This window comes from Panthera leo, chromosome E3 (assembly GCF_018350215.1).
Source record: "Panthera leo isolate Ple1 chromosome E3, P.leo_Ple1_pat1.1, whole genome shotgun sequence".
Taxonomy (NCBI): domain Eukaryota; kingdom Metazoa; phylum Chordata; class Mammalia; order Carnivora; family Felidae; genus Panthera; species Panthera leo.
Window position 1 is genome coordinate 24,723,569 of NC_056694.1, and position 23,541 is coordinate 24,747,109.

At 41.0% G+C, this 23,541-nt stretch overlaps 1 protein-coding gene across 14 annotated transcripts in view; it reads left to right on the forward strand.

The window, feature by feature from the left end:
* DCUN1D3 (defective in cullin neddylation 1 domain containing 3) overlaps positions 1 to 23,541 on the forward strand; it is a 35,289-nt gene that overhangs the window by 497 nt on the left and 11,251 nt on the right. For 3 of the 14 annotated variants that reach the window (XM_042922104.1, XM_042922101.1, XM_042922108.1), the window contains exons 2-3: positions 1,763 to 1,866; positions 4,362 to 4,448. The exons of 2 other annotated variants lie outside the window; for them this stretch is intronic. The gene's annotated coding sequence lies outside the window, so the exon portion shown is untranslated. Of the gene's footprint in view, positions 122 to 1,762; positions 1,867 to 2,252; positions 2,614 to 4,361; positions 4,449 to 8,993; positions 10,620 to 23,541 lie in introns of those variants that run through there. 9 more of the 14 variants (XM_042922103.1, XM_042922110.1, XM_042922102.1 and 6 more) reach the window with 8 other exon arrangements.

The window sequence follows — 23,541 nt, forward strand, 5'->3', positions numbered from 1 at the left end:
GAGGCGGCGGCGGCGCGGGTAGGGAGCCTGGAAACGCGAGCGGGGATGGTAGGTGGTTTGGACCCGCCGGGCCGCCGTCGTTTCCAGAAAGGGTTTGACTGGAGGAACCTCTGGAGCAGCTGTGAGTTTGGGGGGGGGCTTTTGAGGAAAAGGGGGGAGCATTGAGAGATGAAGGGGCGGGGGTTGGGTACCTTCGAGAAAAGGGGGTGGAAGGGGAGGAGTGGAAATCAGCGCCTTGTCTGGACTGGTCCCTTTGGAGGAAGAGGCTGTGAGGGGAGCCTGTGGCGTGTCAGCCGCAGGGCTCAAGAAAACTTACCTACGGTCCCTGCCTCCCCACCGCCAGCACCCCTCAACCTAGGCCTGGGGATCTGGGGGCTGGAGCTGCCCTGGAGAGGGTGCAGACTCTGGTTCTATGCCCCGGGTAAGCGCCGTAAGGTAGGAGTCCAAGCGGGAGGTGGTGGGTGAATCTCCAGCTCCCTCCTCCCTCATTTCACTCCCCACCCCCATCCTTCTCTTTAATCATTAACAGCCCTGGAATTAAGGGGCTCAGACCTGAAGGCCTTTCTATGCACCTTTGCTACAAACGATAACCATCTGTGCCTGAGGTAATGGGGCTGGAAGCTTTGCCCGTGTCCTGTATAGGAAGTGGTACGGGGTGACAAATGTATTGTTTTTTTTCCATTCCCTTTCACCCCTTTTCTTCTCCCATATACATCTCCCGTTTCCACTTCAGTTCTCTGTGGCTAGGTGGTAATCATGGTGGTTTTTCTTTTTTCTTTCTTTTTTTCCCCCCCTTTATGTCACTTGGTACCTTGATTACCTCTTTCGAATTTGGTGTTCAGCCTTTATCCCAGATCTTACTGCAAGCTTTGTAATACTTCAGTTACAGGCTGTGTCACATTGGGAGTACCTCTGAATGCCTGGTAGCTCCAAATTAAGATGAGCATTTTCTCCTATGAATACTGGAATTCCTAAGGCCTTGCAAGGATTCCTAAATGGCATCATAGCCCAGGAATCAAAGTCTCTTGTTCTAAATACTTTATGTGTGAGGAATTTACATGTTGTCAACTCTTTCCAAAATGATTTGATGTTAGGCTAATTCTGGATTTCTGTGTTTCTCTCCACCCACACTTCATGATGCACTTCAGAGAACAGAAAACCCCATATTACTTTTTTGTTTCTGCAGTTGGACAATAGGTTTTTAATCGTTTTCTACATTTGTTGGTCACACAAGTCTTCAGTGGCACATGTGATTTGTGCTGATTTCCATCTTATTTAGCTGATTCTTTGTGTATAGGTGGTCTTAAATGAGAAAATGTGTGTTGTTTTAAAGAAGAATACAAACCAATAACGGATGTGCAAAAATTATTTGAACAAGGCAGATAATGCCTGGAAAGATCTCTTTATGGATGTTCTCTTGGCTTAAAAAAAAAAAATCAAGTAGTGCTCTTTTAGCTTGTCTTAGAAGTTTTAGAGTGAAATGTAAGAATTCCTATTTTGGTGTTGATATTTTCTTTGGAAATCTGTTGAATGTTGAACTGTGTTTTCTGAAGAACTTTAATAGATAGTGCCTAAATATTAGAGATCCTTTGATTAGAAAGTGTCCATAAATCCGGGCCCTCTATAACTGAGTTTATATGCATATTGCTAGGAGAATTATCATAACGGGTCCCATCCGACTCATTAGGGCTTTCAAGCCTGATAAAACAGAATATTTAATGCCTTGATTGTACAAGTAACAGCTTGTTTATGTGTTTCACAGAACTGTAACAAAAAGAATGACTACTGTTCTCACCTTAATTGATTTGGAACCATTGTATAAAAAGTCCAAAATTCATTCATTCAGCAAGCATTATTGACGAGCAAGTAAGTGCTAGCCAGTATTTTGGGTTCTGGGTGGGCAAAGGTGAACACAATCATAAGGTCTGAGCTTTCATGGAGCTTACATTAGAGAGTGTGGGGACAGAGAATAAATAAGCAAATAAATCAGATTTTAATAAATGCTGAAGGAAGTAGAGTGATGTGATAGAAAGTGATTGGGATGCAGTCAAGGAAGACCTTTCTTGAGGAGGTAACACTCAAGCTGAGCTTTAAATAAAAAGAAGCCAGCCATGCAAATATAGGGGAAGAGCCTTCCAGCCTCTCGGACTAGCTAGTGCAGAAACTGGCTGAAGTGACTTCGGCAAGTTCCAGGGTCTGGAAAGAAAGGGGTGGGGTGGAAAGGGGGTAGGGAGGTGAGGGAGGATGGGAAAGAGGAGGCAGTAACAGCCAGAGCCTAGTGAGCAAAGAGGAAATGAAAAAAAGTCTAGGTCAGAGAGGTAGAGGCTAGGCTCAGAACAGGTAGGCAAAATAAGAGCAAGAAGAAGGAAATAGAAAGTGATGCTCCTTTTTGATCAATTCTATTTCCTTTCGTAGAGTATTATCACTTACTGTTTTGCAGGTACTGTTGGACTGTTGGCAATTAAAAAAAAAAAAGTTGCCCTGCTGAGAGTGGGAGAGGAGCCGTCTGTGGTCACCTGGGTCTTTTCTGGCAGATAAATGTCAAGCTGTGTTCAGAATTCAACAAAATGTTCAACTGAGAGCACACTTTTTCTCCTTAGAGGATTTTGTCTTGTATGCTATTTAAAATTGCATAGTGGGTACCCTGAATATGTTCTAGTAAATGAATCCTCCTTTGCTTCCAGCTGTGTATGAATTTAGGGTTGAAGGTTGGGCAAGTGATAATAATATAACCCTGTTGGTCTACAAAGATGTCCATCAGGATCTAAGTTTGAAGTTGTTTTTTGTAGGGAGGCAGGTTTTATGTTGCAACATTTCCACTCTTGTCTGGTCTGCCTGATGACTAATAACACTGAGCTGAGGTGTAGGTTGGTGCTAAAAGTTCACTCGGTGGATTACAGTAGATAAATGACCATTGTGGGCTGAATCCCACTATGTCGGCATCTTTGGGCTGGCATGTAACCAGGGGATGTAACCTACTTTTGCCTTCTGTTGGGGCCATTCATCTCCAATAGTCAGCTGCTTTTCAGCCTCACCTTGACCAGATTGTCCACTTGAGAAGTCCAATCAGGACTCCTCCTTGATTTGGCCCTCTTCTGCCATGTCACAGTGGGCTGAAACAGAAAGAATACGCTGTTTTCTTCTTTTGAACCCCACAACAGTGACTAGTGTGTTCTTTGAGTGAATTGGCCCTTTGAGCCATGTGGTTGAGAGACTTAAATGTTGCTTGGGCTGTTTGTAGTAAAGTCGGTATTAGAAATGCTAAGTAAAACCTTTTAGTGTTTGGGGGAAAACAAATCTGAAATTGAGGACTTGTCACCTGTTTTAAGTTCTGCTACTTTAGTAGAATTGGTAGGTGGATTGCCAGAACTAACGAATAGGGCTTGCTGGGCAGTCCTCAGGGTAATGAGGGGGGTGGAATAGAGCCTGGTACTGAATTACTGAATTCCGACTTGAATACCAATGGAAAGTCTTTTAGTTAGCAAGCAAGTGACTGAAGTGAACAGCTAGGACCAGGAAAACAATAGACTCCACTCTTCTGTACTGCAGACTAAGTCAAAGATTGGAGAACTGATGATGTATATATATATAATATATATAGGTTAAATATATATATATATAAATAATATATATAGGTTAAATATATATATGATATATATAGGTTAAATATATATATATATATAATATATAGGTTAAATATATATATGTTAAATATATATATATATATAGGTCTAGGTTAAAGAGTTTTGGACTTTGTATGCTAATGCTGGGCTTCAGATGCTCTGGCCAATGGATTATTAAGCTGTCTACTATTCATCTTCATTTCAATGGCTTATTATAACTCAGGTATGAAAATATCCTGTAGGTTGAAATATTATCAGCTAGTTTGTAGACTAGTGGCTCTTTTCTAATTTCTGAAAGGGGGTGGATACGTAGGAGGGGACTTGAACATGGGGAGAAGCCATTGACTCCTACGTTGGCCACTGATTATGTTTGGGGAAAGAATCCACCAATCTAAATGAATGTGGAGTCTTGGAGTTGAGCTGGGCTTTTAATCTAGGGTACCGGTTGATTTCTTTCTTGAACTTTGGGGGCTTTTGGACAAACTCTTCTGAGAGGTGGGCAACCTAGGAGGCCAGTTGATGCCACTTAGTTTTGGAGTTGTATTGCAGTAGACTTAAAATTAATCTGATTTTGCTGTTTTGGTATCTGTGCTGCAGTAAGAGTTAATTGTACACTGGCTGCCAGTTGTTTTGAGGTGAAGATGTGGTAACTCAGATTGAAACAATGGTAATTACGTGGTAACTCCTATTTCCCCGGCTCTTGATAACTTACAATTACTTCTTTGTGTCTCTTTACAGATGTTGATACCAGTGAACCAGGATCAGTTCTCCCTAAATGTTGCACAGTGTTCTGAAGCTCTTTGTACAAAGGACCAGTGAGTTTGAGTTAGTGCCTTTCACTTCAAATCTAGTTTCACTGGTTCTTGTGTCTGTTTTTCTAGGTGATGGAAGGTCTTATTTCTTTTGGGAGAACAAAGAGATTATCACAGTACCTCACCATTTAATTAACGATTACAAAGTATAACTCAACATATTAATTTAGTAAAATAATGAGAAAAAGGGTTGGAAGCTCAAACTCTAATTCTTTGAAGTTGTGATATGCTGAAAGGAAAAAATGGGAGGGGGAAAGAAAGTCCCACATGATCTTCTTTTAGATGTGTGTGAATGAAACTTTATTTAAATACTGTACATCAGAATAGGGAAGATCAGTAAGTCAGTGTTGAGGTGGTGATTAGCCCTTGTTGTGGCAAAATAAGCCACCTATGGCCAGTGCCCATATACCAGCCGGAGTGCATGGAAAGGTAGGTATCATGTTAATGACTCCTCCTGACTTCCTGAGGGTGTGGCTTTGCTCAGGACTATCCTTTGAGCTGTGCTGTGTTGTTGGGTTTTGGGCTGAATTGCAGTGTGGAAGCTTAGATTGCTATAGGAAACATTCTCTTTGTCCCTGTTGTGCCATGCTCTGCTGGAGGGCTCAACCTGAGGACTTGAGGACCGGAAATAATTCTGTAACTGAGGCCAGACCAGATATGACTGACAGAGGATCTTGGATAGTACCCCCTGCATAGTGTAGGACTTTCTGTTTTTGGAGAGTTGTTTAGCATCTTTTGTAGCTACTGCCCCAGTCTCTGCTTGTCATTCTAGGAGACAGTGTGCTGGAAAGACTTGCCTCCCCTTATTTTATTAATAGATTGCTTCCACCCTATCAGGACAGCAGAGTTTGGTTCTAGTTTTTAGTTCTTGTTGGTTGATGAAGGGTTTGGTCTCTCCAGTGTTGGCTTAAAGTGGGTTGGTGTGTGATCTATAATTTTGATTCTGAGCAAGAGTCAAGTGATAGCATTTAATGTATTGAATGCAGTTCATTCCTCTTTCTCCAGTTTAGGAAGAAGCCGGAAAAAGACCCTCAAAGAACCTTACTATCTGGTGTGGTGTTTGTTTCAAACTGGGCTCTTTGGAACTCTTGTGGGTTGTTGCTGGAGTACATTTGTGGTTGGGATGAGAGAGTTTTGCTGTCTCCCTTCCATTTCAGCCCACTGTGCTTCACTCTGTGAAAGTTAACTTTAATATTCTCTTATATTGGGTTTCCACAGAAGATTTCAATGGAACAAAACGTTCTGAGGCCAAAAACAGGTTGAAAAGCGGTGACTTAGTCGGGAAATGGAAATCTAGAAAGGTTACGGTAAACTTGCTTGAAGTTACAGAGCGGAGTACTGGCAACTATAGGACTAGAATCGGGCCTTCTCTGTGATAATTTTGTTTTCTCATTTACTCTACTTCATATGTGTCTTTGTAGGCACTTAGTTTGTTTGAGTTGAATTGAAATCCTTGCTGCTTGGTCTTTTATATATTCTTAGTTCTTCACTCAAACGTTTTGTCACAAACTGCTGTTCTTTCAGGGAAGACTCCTTATAACCACCTTTGAAGCATATGCGAAATAAGGCTATAAGTGAGTAATGGCACCTGTAAGTAGCTGGCCCTTTCTCCTCAGTATTCCTGAAAGTGACAGTAGTTCTCTCAAATAGGAGTTGAGGCTTTATCTCTGTAATTTCTTAAGCCAGTGGGCTGTAGAGAATACCTATTCAAAATGCTGAACCAAATACACTACTTCCTTTTCCCAGTGACTTGCCCTGGAATCCGAACAGGAAAACCTGGGTATATCCATTGACAGAACAGTTTTAGAACAGCTCTGGGAAAGAACTACAATGGCCACATTCCTTTTTTTTTTTTTTTTTCTTTTTCTTTTTTTCTTTGTGAAGCAAATTTGTTTTCAGTTAAACTCTAGCTTTATATCTACTTGATTACCTAGTGGCTGCTCTTTAAACTGAAAGGGAAGGGTAGGAATCCACTGCAGTGAGGGCTGGCACTCTAGTAGCCTGGGTTCTAGGTGGCAGGATCGTGGATACGCTGGAATTCCCAGGTCCTCAGAGGAGACATTTTTCTCAGTTCGAATGACACTTTCTTGCTTCCGAGTAGAATTCAAAAGTGAGAAGTGATAGAGTGAATGCCCTGTTTCCATTTTTTAGAATGTTTCCATGGTTCTTTTTCTCTAGTAAATTAGTTTTTTTTTGAAACAACTAGTCATTTGTTCAGTCATTTACTCAAAACAGTTGGTTATGGCTAATGCCTATGGTAAGGAAAAGTTTGCGGGTTTCCTAACATTTTATGAAAAAGAAAAGTCTAAAGACTTTTGAAGGATTTTATTTTATTTTATTTTATTTTATTTTACTTTACTTTATTGTACTGTTTATTTAGTTTGGGGGGGAGGGACAGAGAGAAGAGAGAGAGAGAGAGAGAGAGAGAGAGAGAATCCCAAACAGCCTCCCCCAACACAGCGCTCAGTCCCACAAACCCAAGAATATGACCCGAGCTGAAGTAGAGCTGAAATCAAGAGTCGGAAGCTCAACTGACTGAGCCACTGAAGTGCTCCCTGAAGGCATTTAGATAGGTGGGTTCAGTGGTGGAAGAAGAGGGTGTGTAGGGAAGGACTTTGGGAAGGCAAGGTGGTCGGGGTGGTGGTAGTGGTATTGTGGACTGGGTGTATATATAGGGTGAAGAGAAATGCCCATTGGTGGTCCAACTGGGAAAGGGTAGAAAACGCTAACGATGGCACTTAGGTGGGGAAGAGTGGGTAGGGAAGGAGCAGGCCCACAAGATTGCACAACTTCGGGGAACAGTGTTCCCAAGGAGAGGGACGGGGAACCTGTGGAGTTGGGTAATCCAGGGGCCCTGACCAGGTCTCTGACCACAAGTGTTCTCTCCCATTACTGGAAAGTGTATTTCTGATGGGGAGGGGTGAATGCAGGGATGCAGTATCTGGTTTGATCAGATTGGTCTTAAAGATTGCTTACTGAGTGCTGGCCTAAGTTTTTTGAGATCTCTGTCTCTTTTGATTTTACTTTTGACAAATCAGAAGTTGGTAAACAGGAGGGAATGTAATGTCCCTGGTCACATTAGAGTTTGGGTAAAAGTACAAATGAAGCAAATACTAGGTGGTGGTGATTGTCATTTAGCATCATCTGCTATCCAGAGGGAACAGTTAATGTAAACTATTGAGGTAACTCGTGATTCTCTCATGGGAGAGAATCTCATGGAGACTATAATAAATGTGGAATAAATCACAACCTAAATTATTAAAGAATAATCATTTTTGGTTTCAATTTCTACAACATTCCATGTTTTCTTTAGCAGGTCAAATTAGTCCATAAGCTTTCTTCTTTTAAAAGAAATTTTATTCTACCAGGTACTTGCAGATCTGTCCATAGAGCCATATTTTCTACTTGCACTGAAAATGTCAAGTAGTGCTCTGAATTGGTGACAGCTATAGATTTAATGATTAGATCAAGCAGGGAAGTGGCTTCTGAGCACCAGTTAGATTGGTTTTAACGTAAACCTCTTTTTCTGAGGTTATTAATTATGTTCCAACAACAATTCTCTGACACAACCTGAGTGTCCAACAATTCAATTCTGACACAAACTGCCTGGAGTGAGTGCATACCCCACAAGTTAATGTTTCAGTCTCATAAGATTGCCCCACTTCAGATACCAGCCACAAGTATCAGGTAGCCCCAGAGTACCTGCACTTCTGCCTGACAGGCTAAAAATTTGGGGTTCCTCACAACCTCCCTCCCCCAGGTTCAATAATTGCCAGAACATTTGACTCACAGAACTGGGGAAAGCATATTTATGATTACAGTTTCATTATAAAGGATACAAACCAGGAACAGCCAATTGGAAGAGGGGCATAAGACAAGATCTGAATTGGTACAGCTTGCATGTCCCCCCTTGGTTATTGCTGCCTCCCAGTACATCAGTGTGTTTGTTCACCAAGCCTGGAGCTCCCCTAGCCTGGTTTTAGTTTCAGTTGAGGTTCCTTGATGTAGGCATAACTGATTGAATCATCAGCCTAGTGATTAAACTCCAGCCACCCTTCTCGCCCCTTCCCTGTGGTCTGGAGATGAGGCTGAAAGTTCCAACCTTTTAATCTTGTGTCTGCTCTTTCTGGTGAGGCCAGCCTCTGCCGTGAAGGTATCTAAGGGCCCACCCTGAGTCACCTCATTAGCATAAGTTCCAGTGTGGTCCAACCAGGATCCTTATGAATAACAAAGGACACTTCTGTCTGTAAGGATATACCAAGAGTTTTAGGAGCTCTGGCACAAACTGGGGACAAAGACCAAATATATTTTTTTATTCTACTACACTAATAATCCAGCTTTGCATTCCATAAGTAGATGCTACCTAGAGAAGGCTACCTAAAGTTAATTTAGGTGAGAAGTAACAGTATGCATTTACTGTTAATTTGATGGAGGTTTTGGTCAAGAGAGTGCAAATTAAATAGCTTCAGATTACAAAAGAACAAACTTCTCCCTCAGTCAATATGAAATGGCATTCTCAGAATGTGTTATAGTTTCTTGGATTTCACAGGTGCTGTATCTCTAGACTTGCCTAGTGCAAGAAATGAGCTCCCTTAATAAGAAATCAATTACACAATATTCATGTTTTCTTTTGGTATGACGTTAAAAAGATTCAGGTGTACATAGTGCACTGGTTAAGAGCATCAGCCTAGCCTGGGTTTTAGTCTGAACTTTACCACCTACTTAAATGTTGATCTTGGATGAGCCACTTAACATCTCTAAGTCTCATTTTTATATTTTTCATGTATAAAGGGAGGATAATCATAGCAAATACTTGTAAGTCAGTAAGACAGTCCATTTGAAGGCTTTGGCACCGTGCCTGGCATGTATGTATGTGTGTGTGTATGTGTATATATATATACATACACACACACATCTAAGAACATCAGCTATTATTAGCTATGTGCATACATAGCTAAGCTCACCTGGGTTGGCATGTCTCAAGGGGCCAGGAACTATATCATTTTACTTCCTTTTATAGGGAGACATATAGGACAGCGTATAAAACATTGCTGGGCACACAATAGACACAGGTTATCTGTCACTTGAAAATAAAACCTGCTCTGGGTATCTGGGAAGTATAGGAGTGACTCTGTGATGGAAACTTCCAGCCCATTTCCAGAGCTGGCCTAAAACTAAGAGATGGAAAATCTCCCTGAAACTATAGAGCATGCAGGAGTCTAGCAATGGGCACTGGGGCTCAGTAGCAAAGGTACTGTTAAACCAAAAAAAAGGGAAACTGATCCAGGAGACATTTTTATCTTTTGCAGTATACCTTGAGTGCATTGAATTGGGCATAATCACATGAGACTTTGGGAAGGAAACAGCGAGTCTATTTCAGCCAGTCTAGAAAAACCTTGGAGAGTCAGCTAGCCAAGTACTACGTTATGTGTGTGCTTCTCAGAGAAAGTGAAAAGCCCAGATACACTGGTAAAGGGCTTACCAGCTGCTTGAGGTTCAGTTGTTGGTGAACTCCCCTAAGGCCAGCTCTCTAATTCTCCCTGTAGCTCACCCATCTGGAGATTCTACTCTGGTGGGACCACCACTGGACTTAGATCCTAGTCTGGGCTCCACCACCAGTTATTCTGTATTTTTGAGCAAGTTACAGGCCCTCTTTGAGTCTGTTTCCTTAACTGTGACATAAAGGATTTGAGATGAAATCACTGTTTCTCAAAGTGTGGCTTTGGTTATATTTTTAGTGTATATGCTGCTGAAATGAGCACGCAAAAGTGTTTTTTTTGTACTATTGATGGTACATAAGATTTTTGGTGGTACACAGATGAGACCTTTTTGTTTACTAGTTCTGTATTTTACTGTGTATTAATGAAAACAAAACTAGCATGCCCAGACCTGTGACTTCATGGATAGTGTTGCTTAAGATAATATTAAAGTGGGTATGATTTTTTTATGCTTTTAAGAAAAATATTGGGTGAACTATAGTTGATGGTAAATGGATATGTAAGATCATAAAGGCTGTCTAGGAAAGGTTGAAGTTTGTAATTCTAAGGTTCATTAATTCTGCTCCAGTGCCACACCTTCATGAAGTCCTCTGGGGGACACAGCAGAACAGGTTCAAATTTGAGTGGATTTAAAGACTCAAGCAAATTGACAAATTTCTATTTCTGCATTCATGGTGAAGATATCCGTAAGTAGGCTGTATAGAATTTAAAATATTGTAGATGTTAGTAGTGGTGGCTTTTTTGTAACGGATGAAAAGTAAGTAGTAATGCTTTCTCTTTCACTCTAAGCAGTTTTCCTACAACCTGGATTGATCTTTTTTCCTTTCACTTTTTGGGGTTGGGACTCCCCATAGAAGCAGCTAGGATTCTGACCTATTCTGTTGGGGAGGGAGAAAAAGCCAACCCTCGTGCTCTCTCTCACTCTTACTTATTTATTTATCGATCTATCTACTTACTATGTATTTATTTATTTATTTATTTATTTATTTATTTATTGCCAATCCTCTCTCTTGAATGCATGCTAGTGCATGTATTCTAGGTTCTGGAAGGCTGAGGCTGTGCCCTATCTTAATCTTACTGGTAACTTCTTTAAAGGTATAGTGTGACACCTGCCCTAAAATGAAGTTAAACACTGAGACAAGCTTTATTTAAAATTTTATTTCACTTTTGTTTTATTGGCTCATAAAATAATGGGCGTCGTGAGAAGTAAACTGAGCAATGGTAAAAAAAAAAAAAAAAAAAAAAAAAGAAAGAAACAAAAGTATTGTGGGAGGTGCTTTCTTTTTAAGGAAAACCCTAGAATAAAACTGAAATCTTGATTGCATAATAGGAGCCAAGAAAGTTGCTTTCACATGTAGTCTGTTTTCTCGAGATTGTTTTTTTGTTTTGTTTTGAACCTTAATTACCTGTGTTCCCTTGACATTTTCTGTGTATCTTCACACTGTCATCTTTCATTATCTACTTTGCTTGTTGGCCAGTGTTCTGCAAGTGATAGTGTTCTGTAATTACTTCAGCATAAAGGCCCATGCATCTGGTATAGTTCCGTGTAATAGTTTAATGTTTCAAATTGTAATTTAAAAGAATTGCTATAAAGGTGGTTCCGTGTCTATTACCTTTCGTGCTGTGTGTTATCTAGTCAAGATGAGGTCAAAATTGAGCACAGTGGTGACAATGATGTAGCCCAAGATGATTTTCCTCCTTCATTTATTTAATACAGAGTTTCTACTTGATTTCATAATGAGAAACTCTTCAGATGTTTCCCAACTGAGGTAAATCTAACGTTCCAAGCCACAAGCCCTCAATACTTGGTAAATTTTCGTTTTGTCATTCATACAGTTTTGTCTCCTGAGAGAAGTGGTGACTTGTGGTATTGGGCACACTGGGAAAGGGAAAAAGCCTTTACTCAGGCCTATAATTTTGCAGGATTAAAAAATCTTTTTTTCTCCACTAAAATCTGTTTCATGACATATATGACATTCATCCTTTGTGCAGATTCACAAGACTGCCTTACTCATTATAGATGTCTTTCAGAGTCCATTTTCCTTGGCGCAGAGTTTAGTCATTACTTATATATTATTGCTGGTGAGTCGGAGGAAATCCTAAAAGGGGATGGAGAGGAGTCGTGACATTTGCCCTTGGTCTGTAGACTAGGATTTGCAAAGCTAGAGTGAGGTTGTTTATTTCTTTCTCTTCTTGGAAAATTGCCATTGGATCAATGAGTCTTGGTTAAGATATCTTGTGGGCAGCTGAGTCGTTGGGCCTTTAAAGATGAGAGCCCCATGAAATACTATTTTTTCCCAGTCATACAAATAATTATCTCCATGGTAGTAGAATCTCCACAGAAGTGTAAGCATTCAAGATCACACATTTAAAAAGATAAAATGTAATTTAGAGTCAGAATGAAAGATGTACAAACAGTGGTAGAGTTCTAAACCTTCTCAAGTCATTCTTCCATGTTTCCAGCACTTACTGGAGTAAGACGACTTACTCTGGTGTTCTCGTGGAAGACTAACATTTTAATTCTTGTTGGAAATTGAACTTTCATGGTAACTTGAAGTAAAAAAATAATAATAATAATTGCCGGCTTTAACTCTTAACTCTAAACTTCCCTAATCAAAGAACCAGAATTACATAGTTTGTCAGGGCATTTGCTTTTCTAAGTTCCAGCTCAAAACCATTGCTCGGCCTAGCAGAGAGAGATAATAAAATGTTATGCAACAGGTAAAAATCTTTCCAGTTGCCTTTTCCCCATTTGGAAGGTTACAGTTTTTCCTTCCCTCTGTGTAGTTTGGCCCAAGTTTCCCCTCAGTCTGATTTGTCGCTTTACCATTTGCATACAATGCTTAAGTTGACTCACTCAACACCAAGTTCTGCAGGTCTCCTGCATTTAGTGCTTCTGACTCAGCCCACTGAAGTGAAAGAGCTTTTGATTACAGTAGCAGCTTAACAGAACAAAACTTTTATTTTTAATTTTTTTAACGTTTATTTATTATTGAGAGACAGAGCATGAACAGGGGAGGGGCAGAGAGAGAGGGAGACACAGAATTGGAAGCGGGCTCCAGGCTCTGAGGTGTCAGCACAGAGCCCGACGCAGGGCTCGAACTCACAAACCGCAAGATCATGACCTGAGCCGAAGTCGGACGCTTAACTGACGGAGCCACCCAGGCACCCCAACAAAACTTTTAAAAACACACTGTTAATAGCACTCTCAGTTTCCAAACAGATGCAAGATATTCTAAGAAGAACCATCCTATATAGTTTTCAAATTAGACGTATATGAGCAGGGGACCAGCTTTCCCAGACAGAATGTGGATCATTCATAGGGAACTTCTGAAACTCAAAACTAGCTTTGTAACCTAGAAAAATTTGGCCTTCAGATTAGATGCTTTCACCATTGTATTCAAAATGAAGTGTGTGTGGTCTGAATTTTTCTTAAAGGACTGACACTGGGATTGGATGCACAACGTGTGTTTATAGGTTGCCAGCTATTCATTCCGGTACATTTAAGTGCCTTTTGTGTATCTTGTTCTTAAGGCCCTTATGATGTGGTAGGAAAAGAGACATAAGAACAACTAGAAAATGTAAAACCGTTGCCAAAAAATATCTGCCATAAATGAAGATGTGGAGGGGCAGAAAGGCTCTAGGTCAGCTTGAAGGAGTCAGGAGAGGAGTCCTGTGGGAGGTAAAAATCTCAGCTGAGCTTGACAGACATAGACCAGAGAGTGAGATGGCGTTCAGTAGAGGTAACAGGATGTGTAAACCTAAGCATGAGAAGCCGTGGCATTTTGGGGAATGGCAGGTGTTTATGGCTGAGGGATGGGGAATATATGAGATGGGGAGAATGACAGTAGTTGAGGCCAGACTCAGAAGGGCTTTCTTTGTACGCCTTATTGAGTTTGGGATTGTGTTTTGTAGGTGAAGGGGAACTATTAAATAATTTTGAGTAGGGATGCAGCATAGTCAAGTGTGTGTTTGTGTGTGTGTGTAAAAGATCATTCCGGTGACAGTGTGAAAGAGGTTGGAGGGAGCAATCCCAGAAGTAGGGAAAGTATTTGTGAGGGTGCTCCAATAAAGATGTCAGGGGCCTGAACTGTAGAATTACTGAGGATGGGTAGATAGTCAAGAGTCAGAATTTATAAAGTCTGCCTTAATCTGATAAAACTTTATTGTTTGGATGTCCCGCATGGGTCAGTAGGCTGAAGGGTGCCCTGTTCTATACAGTCACTCAGAGGCCCAGGCTAATGAAGATTCCACTCTTGTGTACTATCTTGGTCACCATGGCAGGGGAAGAGATGGCTGGGATGTCACGTGCCAGCTCAGTGTTTAGGGTTAGAAACGATAAGAATCACAACTGCCTACAGCTCATTGGCCAGAAATAGACACATTTCCCCACCTCACTGAAAAGAACCTGGGAAACTGGGGGAGCAGATGGACAGTTTGGTGAGCTTTTCTGTGCCACAGTGTAGGGATTTGGGTAAAGTGGGTTTTTTCTGAGATTATTTCAGTGTATCAGCAGTACCAACTTCGTAGGGTAGATGTGGGGATTAACTGCTGTCATGACTCTAAAATGCCTAGTATTTTGTCTGGCACAATAAGGCTATTGAAGGGGACCTTTAAGTTTGATCTTGAGAGTTTCTCACTGTGGGTCATATCTAGTGAGTATAATCAAAAGTTAAAAACCAAATTAAAGAAAAGGAATAAATTATAGTGCATCCTAGAAGTGAGGGTAAGGTAAATATTGCTTCATGAAACTTTTGAGTTATATGTGTATTTACATGTGTATTTGGTCAGGGGGTAGTGTTCATTCTCACTGAAGGCTGCAGTTAAAGTGGAAGGCAGTGATCTTGTTCTGTCTCTCATTTCACAGTAACTGAAAGCTTATACATACCACACAAAAAACTATTCATTTTATTTGAAAAATTGTTTTTTAAGATTTTATTTTGGGGCTCCTGAGTGGCTCAGTTGGTTAAGCGTCTGACTTTGGCTCGGGTCATGGTCTCATTGTTTGTGGGTTCAAGCCCCACATTGGACTCTGTGCTGCCAGCTCAGAGCCTGGAGTTGTTTCAGATTCTGTGTTTCCCTCTCTCTCTGCCCCTCCCCTGCTCACACTCTGTCTGCCTCTCTCTCAAAAATAAATAAACATTAAAAAAATTTTTTTTAAGATTTTATTTTATTTTATTTGAAAGAGAGGTGAGAGCACACACAGGGGAGGGGGAGGAGAGAGAGAATCCCAAGTAGGCTCCATGCCCAGTGCAGAGCCCGAGCGGGGGTCAGTCTCAGGACTGTGAGATCATGACCTGAGCCGAAATCAAGAGTTGGACACTTAACTGCCTGAGCCACCCAGGCACCCCTAACGATTTTATTTTTAAGTAATCTCTGTACCCAACTTGGGGCTCGAACTTACAACGCTGAGATCAAGAGTTGCATGTTTTACCTACTGAGCCAGCTAGGCACCCCAAAAAACTATTTTAGTATGGTTTTTGAAAGAGTTAGTTTAAATTTCCATATTTTAAAAACTGTGGGTTTGAAAAGCATTATCCTTAATTATGAAAAACAGTAAAACATGGTTTTGAATTTTAGCTTTGCCACTTGCTGGCTGTGTGCCCTTATATAAGTTATTGGTATTTTCTGTGTCTTAGTTTTCTCATCTATAAAACAGTGATAACACCTACCTACTAGGGTATGATTGTTGGATTAGTTCATATGTGTAAAATGATTTGAAAATGTTGGGTAGTACATTGTAAAACTCATGTAAGCATTTGTGGACGTGATTGTGTAAAACTGGCTAGTACCATGCATGTAGGTAGATATGTGCGGTGTGCTTGGTACAAAGTAGGTGCTTATTCTTTAGAAAATGTTTGTTAGATGCCAGTTAGCTCTTTTCATGTTACCATGCACACTCCCTGCCTTCTTAGAACTTGTAATCTAAGATGTAATAATAATATCCTTTATCTTCTGTGCACGTGTTATTTTTGGCTATCTGCTTTGGTGTCATGAATGTTTATGTTCAATAGGAGTAAAGGATACATAATGCATTCAAGCTTTGAATGCATAATAGAAATAACAAATTGTCTATTATAGGGGCGCCTGGATGGCACAGTTGGTTGAGCGTCTGACTTCCACTCAGGGCATGATCTCATGGTTCATGGGTTTGAGCCCTGCGTCGGGCTCTGTGCTGACATCATAGAGCCTGGAGCCTGCTTCGAATTCTGTGTCTCTCTGTCTGTCTCTCTCTCTCTGCTCCTCCTACCACTCATGCTCTGCCTCTCTCTCCTTCAAAAATGAATAAAAAAAAAAATAAAAAAAAAAACCCAAATTGTCTACTATAATAAAATGTCAGCATAGGCAGTTCCTATAAAAATTCAGTCCGGAGAACTTACTGGAGGAGAAACCAACAAAATACTTTTCCTTTCTGGATTTAAAAAAACTTTTGGCCTGCAAGAAACAAGTATCAAATTTGTTTATAAGATTGTTAGGTTGATTTCTCTTGCAGTGAGTAGTTGGTGTCAGCCAACTGATGAGCAGTGAGAAATGTGCTGTGCCTTTCTCAGGGCAGTGGTGGATAATGACTTTCATTTTGATAAGCCAGTTGGTGATACTGAGGAGTAGTGCCCTGGGTGAATAGGAGTTAATCCTGGCTGCCTGGCAGAAGTGGATTTGTTATATAATTTATGGCACCCAGAAGCCCTTTGGGGAGGTCTTTATTGTCTTATTATCAAGACAGTATCCATCTAGGCCTGAAGATTAATTCTTGTTGCTCCCATCTAGTTCCACCAGAGTGGTTCTCATAACTGAAAGGGTAGCAGTTTGCTGTGAAATGCCTGCACTTGGCTTTTGCTTTGACACAAAGGTATGTTAATCAAGAATGGCTATTAGAAATCCAGAAATGTTTCAGTTAGTGATTTATTAATAGTGTAGAGGACTTTTTTTCTTGTTAAACTGATTTAACTTTTGAAAAATGAGTCATATTCAGGGTTTCAAACATTTCCTCTTTGACTAGCCTCACAAAAGGTGTATGAACATTTCTGTCTTGTAAATTGCTGCTGCTGTTCATTTGTGTCTGTTTTGCCATTGCTGAAACAAATGCAGGAGTGTCCGTTTGGTTTTCCATCATCTGACACAAGTGGACCTCTTTAACTCTTATTACCGGTGTCCACTGTTCAACAAACCTGTACTATTTTTTGTGACTCACTGAGAAGTCATGTGGTGGTGTGATCCCCGTCCTTAGCTACCGGCACTTAAACTTGTAATTTTCAATGTATTGTGTTAAAACAGATTTCTAATTCTGGCTATTTTTCTTTTCAATTTTAGACCTAAAATTGGAAGCTCTATTTTTATAAAACACTCTCCTAGAAAAGTCACTGGTGTTGCTACCCAAATATCATAACTGGGCCCGGGGGCGGAGAGAGCAAAAGCTAGCTGTTTCACATGGTTAAGCAGAATGTGTGGGCCTGCCTGCCAGCCAGCGGAGGTGGAATCTGCCCTTTGCTTTCTTGGCAAATGCATCTAGCTTTGAAGGCCCTTCGTTCTTGGCCTTTCTTTTCTTGCTGTCATCTAAAACATAGTCCGTTGTCCCCTGTGGTTCTAACGAGATGCAGGACCTTGATGGTCCGTATCTCTTACTATCTTTGATGAGGTATGCTCTTTAACCCTCAGAGTTAAAAGCCACTGTGTCATCAAGCGACTTTTAGTAAATACAACAGTGGAATAGCAGTATAAAATGGCTGTGTGTTCTTCATGTTCAATATGCAGTATTCAAGAAAACTGCTGGGTTTTGCTCTTGCATCTCCAAACACCTTAAATGTGTGATGCCGTAGTTTACTGAGGTAGAGAAGATGTAGTTCAGACCAGCACCAGAAGGCTTTTTACTGGAGTTCACCTGACTGGCAAACCCTTGGAGCTTCCTAGAGTGCCACATGGCAGTGGCTTGAATGAACTCTTTGGACTTTCTCCCTTGCTAAAAGGAGAGGCCGGAGTGATATCGATATCCATCATTAATGTGAATTTTTTCCAAGGGGCTGGGGTGCAGGTTAAAGAGAGGCTTGACAGGATGAACATGTTCTATTTCAACTTTAACTTTGGCTCTTGTTGGGTTTGAGGTGAAAATTAGCTTGTGGCATGTGGAGAGTGGTATATGCTGGCTGAGAAGCTGTGTTTTACATTATCTGGGAAATGATGAGGTAGGGAATAAGGGGACAGTTCCTACTCTCTCTTCTCTCTGAAGGTAGTGAAGTACTGGGAGGAGAGGAGTCCAGGAGAAGTTAGACCTTAGGAAGCAGTTCTGGAGAAGTGAAATTAAATTCTCCATACTTAGGGCTTAACCCCCTTTTAGTATTTGGTAACATCATAGAATTGGTATAAATGGCTACCAGTTGTTGAGTTCTAACTTGTGCTAGGGACAGTGCTAAGTATGTTGGACTCCTCATTTATTCAATCATGAGTTAATACACTTAATGTACATAGACTAGTGAGTGCCTTGTATAGAAGTGTTCAGTAGATCTCAGCGACTATTATTCACTTAACAGATATTTATCAAACTGTTGCTTATGTGGCACAACTTAGGTGCACAGGACAAAGAGGTGAATAAGATAAAATCCCTGCTCCTGTGGCATTTGCCTTCTAGTAGTGGGAGCAGACAACAGGTAAGTTAACAAGAATTTCAGAGAGTGGAATGTGCTGGGAAGAAATAAAATAGTGTGTCAGATTGGATGGAGATGGAATTTGAGGTTGGTTGAACAGTAAAGGCATCTCAGCATTAGAACGGAGTCCCACCTGATGCGAAGGAGCCATTTATTCTTCACGGTGACCCTTTGATTTTCCTAGTTTTTAGGTGAGAAAACCGAGGCACGGGTGATTAAGTGTGTGCTGGGGTGCAGACAGAGCTGAACTGTACAGACTCAGTCATCTGTGTGCAGAGCATGTCCTGCCTTTCTCCGAAGGCATGAGACTGTACTGGGGCAGCTGTAGGAGCTACACTATCTGCAAGTGGGTTTTCTGGATGGACAGAATCAATGTGGTTGCAGTGTAGATAAAATCCTGATGCATTTTGGAAAAGTTCCATGTATTTTCATAGACCTCAGTCATTGGATGCAAGCTTTGCGTGTATTTGTATGTATCTACAGATTATTCTGGGTCCAAAGCTGTCCTATCAGATTTTCAAAGATACTGATGACCAAAAGAGCTTATGGTACTGCTGCTTTATTTTAGGATTTCCTCATAATCGGTTTTATGAAAATAGGGCCTAGCTGTTAGGGCACAGTTTTGATAGCTTTGCAGTGACCATTTGGTGGCAGCAATTTTGGCAGGTCAATATGGGCGGGAAGTGGGCAAGAACTGGGCTGGAATCATCAGATGTGTCTTTTACCAAGTCTCTAATACTGTGATCCCAGCCATCAGGTATAGGGGTCTATTTTGATTTAATTATCTGCTTATCTTTACACGTGTTAATGAATACTTTGGCTTCATGCCATGTGAGTACGCATCTGTGAAATAAGTAACTGGGGGGAAAAAAAAGCCCAAACCTTGGGGCCTCAAGTTTCAACCTGCAGGGAATGGATTTCCAATAAAGACACACAAAAACGAGCATTTACTGTCACAGTTTTTAAAACCTGAATTCTTTCTTGCTTTCTGTCTTGCTGTCTTTCAAGAGGGAGAGAGAGTGGGTGCACGTGTGAATGAGCGGGGGAGGGGCAGAGAGAGGGAGAGAGATAATTTTTTTTTAATGTTTATTTATTATTGAGAGAGACAGAGCGGGAGTGGCAGAGGGGCAGAGAGAGAGGGGGACACAGAATCCGAAGCAGGCTCCAGGCCCTGAGCTGTTAGCACAGAGCCCGACATGGGGCTTGAACTCAAGAATTGTGAGATCATGACCTGAGCCGAAGTCAGATGCCAACTGACTGAGCCACCCAGGCACCCTGAATCTTTTTTTTTTTTTTTTTTTTTTAAGTTTATTTTATCCATTAAGAGAATCCCAAGCAGGCTCCATACTATCAGTGCAGAGCCCCATGTGGGGCTCAAACTCACTAACTGTGAGATCAAGACCTGAGCTGAAATCAGGAGTTGGACGCTTAACTGAATGAGCCACCCAGGTGCCCCTGGAGAGAGAATCTTCAACAGCTCCAGTCTAGCATGGAGCCCAACATGGGGCTCGATCTCAAAAAACCGGAATACTTTCTAAATAGGCTCTTCAGTGCTTGAAACCAAAGAGAAATGGTTTCAGCAATAGTAACTGAAACCAAGAGGGCAGTCAAATTCTGGTCAGATCTGGTCTTTCAGTTTCATAGGATGTGGTTTAGATGAGATACCTATTTCAGCTGGAAGATTGATCATGTTGTTACTATACAGAGGAAGACTTCCAGGAGCTCTTGCTTTACAGCTTTTCACGTGGTGTCTGAGTGCTGGGAGGAGGTTCCTCCTTGGGAACATGAGGATGACAGAAAGTGTACACAACAGAATAAAGCAGCTGTTAAGTGCTCTGTGGCCTGTCTGCTTGAAGGAGGCCAAAGGTGATAAAAATTGCAGTTGGAAAGGTTCTTTTGCTCATTAGTAACATCAGCTTTTAAATGGCATCCTATGGCCAACAGGCACATGAAAAGATGTTCAACGTCGCTCCTTATCAGGGAAATACAAATCAAAACCACACTCAGATACCACCTCACGCCAGTCAGAGTGGCCAAAATGAACAAATCAGGAGACTATAGATGCTGGAGAGGATGTGGAGAAACGGGAACCCTCTTGCACTGTTGGTGGGAATGCAAATTGGTGCAGCCGCTCTGGAAAGCAGTGTGGAGGTTCCTCAGAAAATTAAAAATAGACCTACCCTATGACCCAGCAATAGCACTGCTAGGAATTTATCCAAGGGATACAGGAGTACTGATGCATAGGGGCACCTGTACCCCAATGTTTATAGCGGCACTCTCAACAATAGCCAAATTATGGAAAGAGCCTAAATGTCCATCAACTGATGAATGGATAAAGAAATTGTGGTTTATATACACAATGGAGTACTACGTGGCAATGAGAAAGAATGAAATATGGCCTTTTGTAGCAACATGGATGGAACTGGAGAGTGTGATGCTAAGTGAAATAAGCCATACAGAGAAAGACAGATACCATATGGTTTCACTCTTATGTGGATCCTGAGAAACATAACAGAAACCCATGGGGGAGGGGAAGGAAAAAAAAAAAAAAAAAAAGAGGTTAGAGTGGGAGAGAGCCAAAGCATAAGAGACTGTTAAAAACTGAGAACAAACTGAGGGTTGATGGGGGGTGGGAGGGAGGGCAGGGTGGGTGATGGGTATTGAGGAGGGCACCTTTTGGGATGAGCACTGGGTGTTGTATGGAAACCAATTTGACAGTAAATTTCATACATTAAAAAAAAAAAAAATAAATGGCATCCTAGTGGCCCACCCACTTGTAATAGAATTTTACAGTTTGCTTGAGTTTGGGATTATTGGTCCTGGTGTTCAGCTAATGGATTCCTTTGATGTATTGGGTTGAAATTGTGGCCTAGTAAATTGGTTCTGGATGATGAATCAGAGAGCCTAGGCATCAGACCTTCTTTCTTTGGAGTGACATAGCAGTGTGTTGGTAGGGACTCTTTCTGTTGTGGCAGTAAACCTGATACCCGGTTTATGCAAAAGAATTTATTGGCTCACATAACTGGAGTTCAGGCTTTGATCTGACTTTAGGTAGTACAGTTGGATTCTGGGTACAGATTATGCCTTGAAAACTCATTTTATCCTTGTCTCTTGGCAGTGATTTTATTCTTGAGTCTTATATACATTTAAGTTGAGACCCATTTGATAAGAAGGGACCATTTAATCTTCACAGTGACTCTTTGATAGGCGTTATTATTTTCTCTGGTGGCTCTTTCAAGATGACTACAGCAGCTCCAACTTCCCATACTTGCAGTGCTAAGATTCACTGTCTGCTTAGGTCTCTTGCATAACCCTAACCCAGTCAGTTGAAGCCAAGGGCATGTGAGGCTCTGGTGGGCCTGAGTCACATAGTCCATTATGAACCCCACCCAACTCTTGGGTGAACTCTTAGCCCCTGAACTATGTGGCCAAGAGTTCAAGAGAAGGCTCTTCTAGTGAAAACTAGGTAATCACCTGATGCAGAGCCTAGGTACTGGGGAAGCAGACAAGTGGGTGTCAATTTAGATAGAATTAAAAGGTGTCCTTACGAGTAATCTTTTTCTGCCCCCCACTCTGCATCATTTAACAACACTGTCTTGAAATCCTTGAAGCCAGAATCCTTGGATTTGTCAGCCTTTTTGATGTGATTTACAGTGAAGCAAGTGATCTTTCTTTACCTGTTTCCATTCTCCTTTGGTGGTTTGATATTTCCCCTTCAATATAATGTCTTAATGTGCTTTTGGTAAGGATTTTTCAAAAGAGGTTGAATTAGTTGACAAATATCACAAGATAATGTTGGGAGAAATACACACTCCCAGTACATTGCCATTATACAAGTTGATATTCTTTGGAATTCAGATTGGAATTGTATATGTGTGTGTGTGTTTGCAAATCCTTTGATCTGTTGGTTCCACTTACAGGAATTTATTCTCAGGAAATAATTATAAATGTGCTGAGTTTTAACTGCCTGTTCTGTTTATTATCACAGTATTATTTATAATAGTGAAGTATTGGAAGCAAGCTAAATGTCCAACAATGAGACATAAATCAGCCTATTATGGTACCTCCATTCAGGGGAAGACTTATCTGAATATTAAATATGTTTCAACAGAGAATCTCAATCTTTTTTTAAAAAAATTTTAATGTTTATTTATTTTTGAGAGAGAGAGACAGAGCACAAGTGGGGAGGGGCAGAGAAAGAGGGAAACACAGAAAATGAAGCAGGCTCCAGGCTCTGAATTGTCAGTACAGAGCCTGACATGGGACTCAAACCCATGAACTGTGAGATCATGACCTGAGCCGAAGTGGGACGCTTACCTGACTGGGCCACCCAGGTGCCCCTCTCAACCTTTTTTTTGCACACCCTCTGCAGTACAGCACCGAATTTTTGACAGAATGAATAGTAGGCTATAAATAGTCTCTGGGTTACATAACGTAACTAGTGTGTTAGTGGTGATACCAGTACTACCATTGAATTGCTGCTCTTTAAAAGCGTTGGATGAGAGCACAAGATTTATATGAAAAAATGTTCAACGGAAACGATTACAAAATAGAATGTACGGTATGACCCCACATTTGTTTGAAAGTCCATGTGCATAATATGGACATGCATGTATTTTACTTGTGCCATCCATATGTGCTCATGTAAAAGACTGAAAAGACATACTCAGATATTAATTGTAAGTAGTGGGATACTAGGGGACTTTTTTTTTTTTTATCTTTATGCTTCTATTTTCTAAACTTTACAGACTAACTATGTAATATTTTTGAATTTGGCAGCAGGATAGAAAGCCTTAGTGGCCTCACTTCTCTGACCAGTTTACTGATGTGGTTGAAAACAGATATTCTTTTATTATACAGCTCTTCTCTCCTTCTGCTTCTTCCCGTCTGCTGTGCATTAGCAGTCAGCTTCCATCATGGGCCTCTAGGAAAAAAACTGATAAATGTGGCCTTAATGGATTTGGATTTT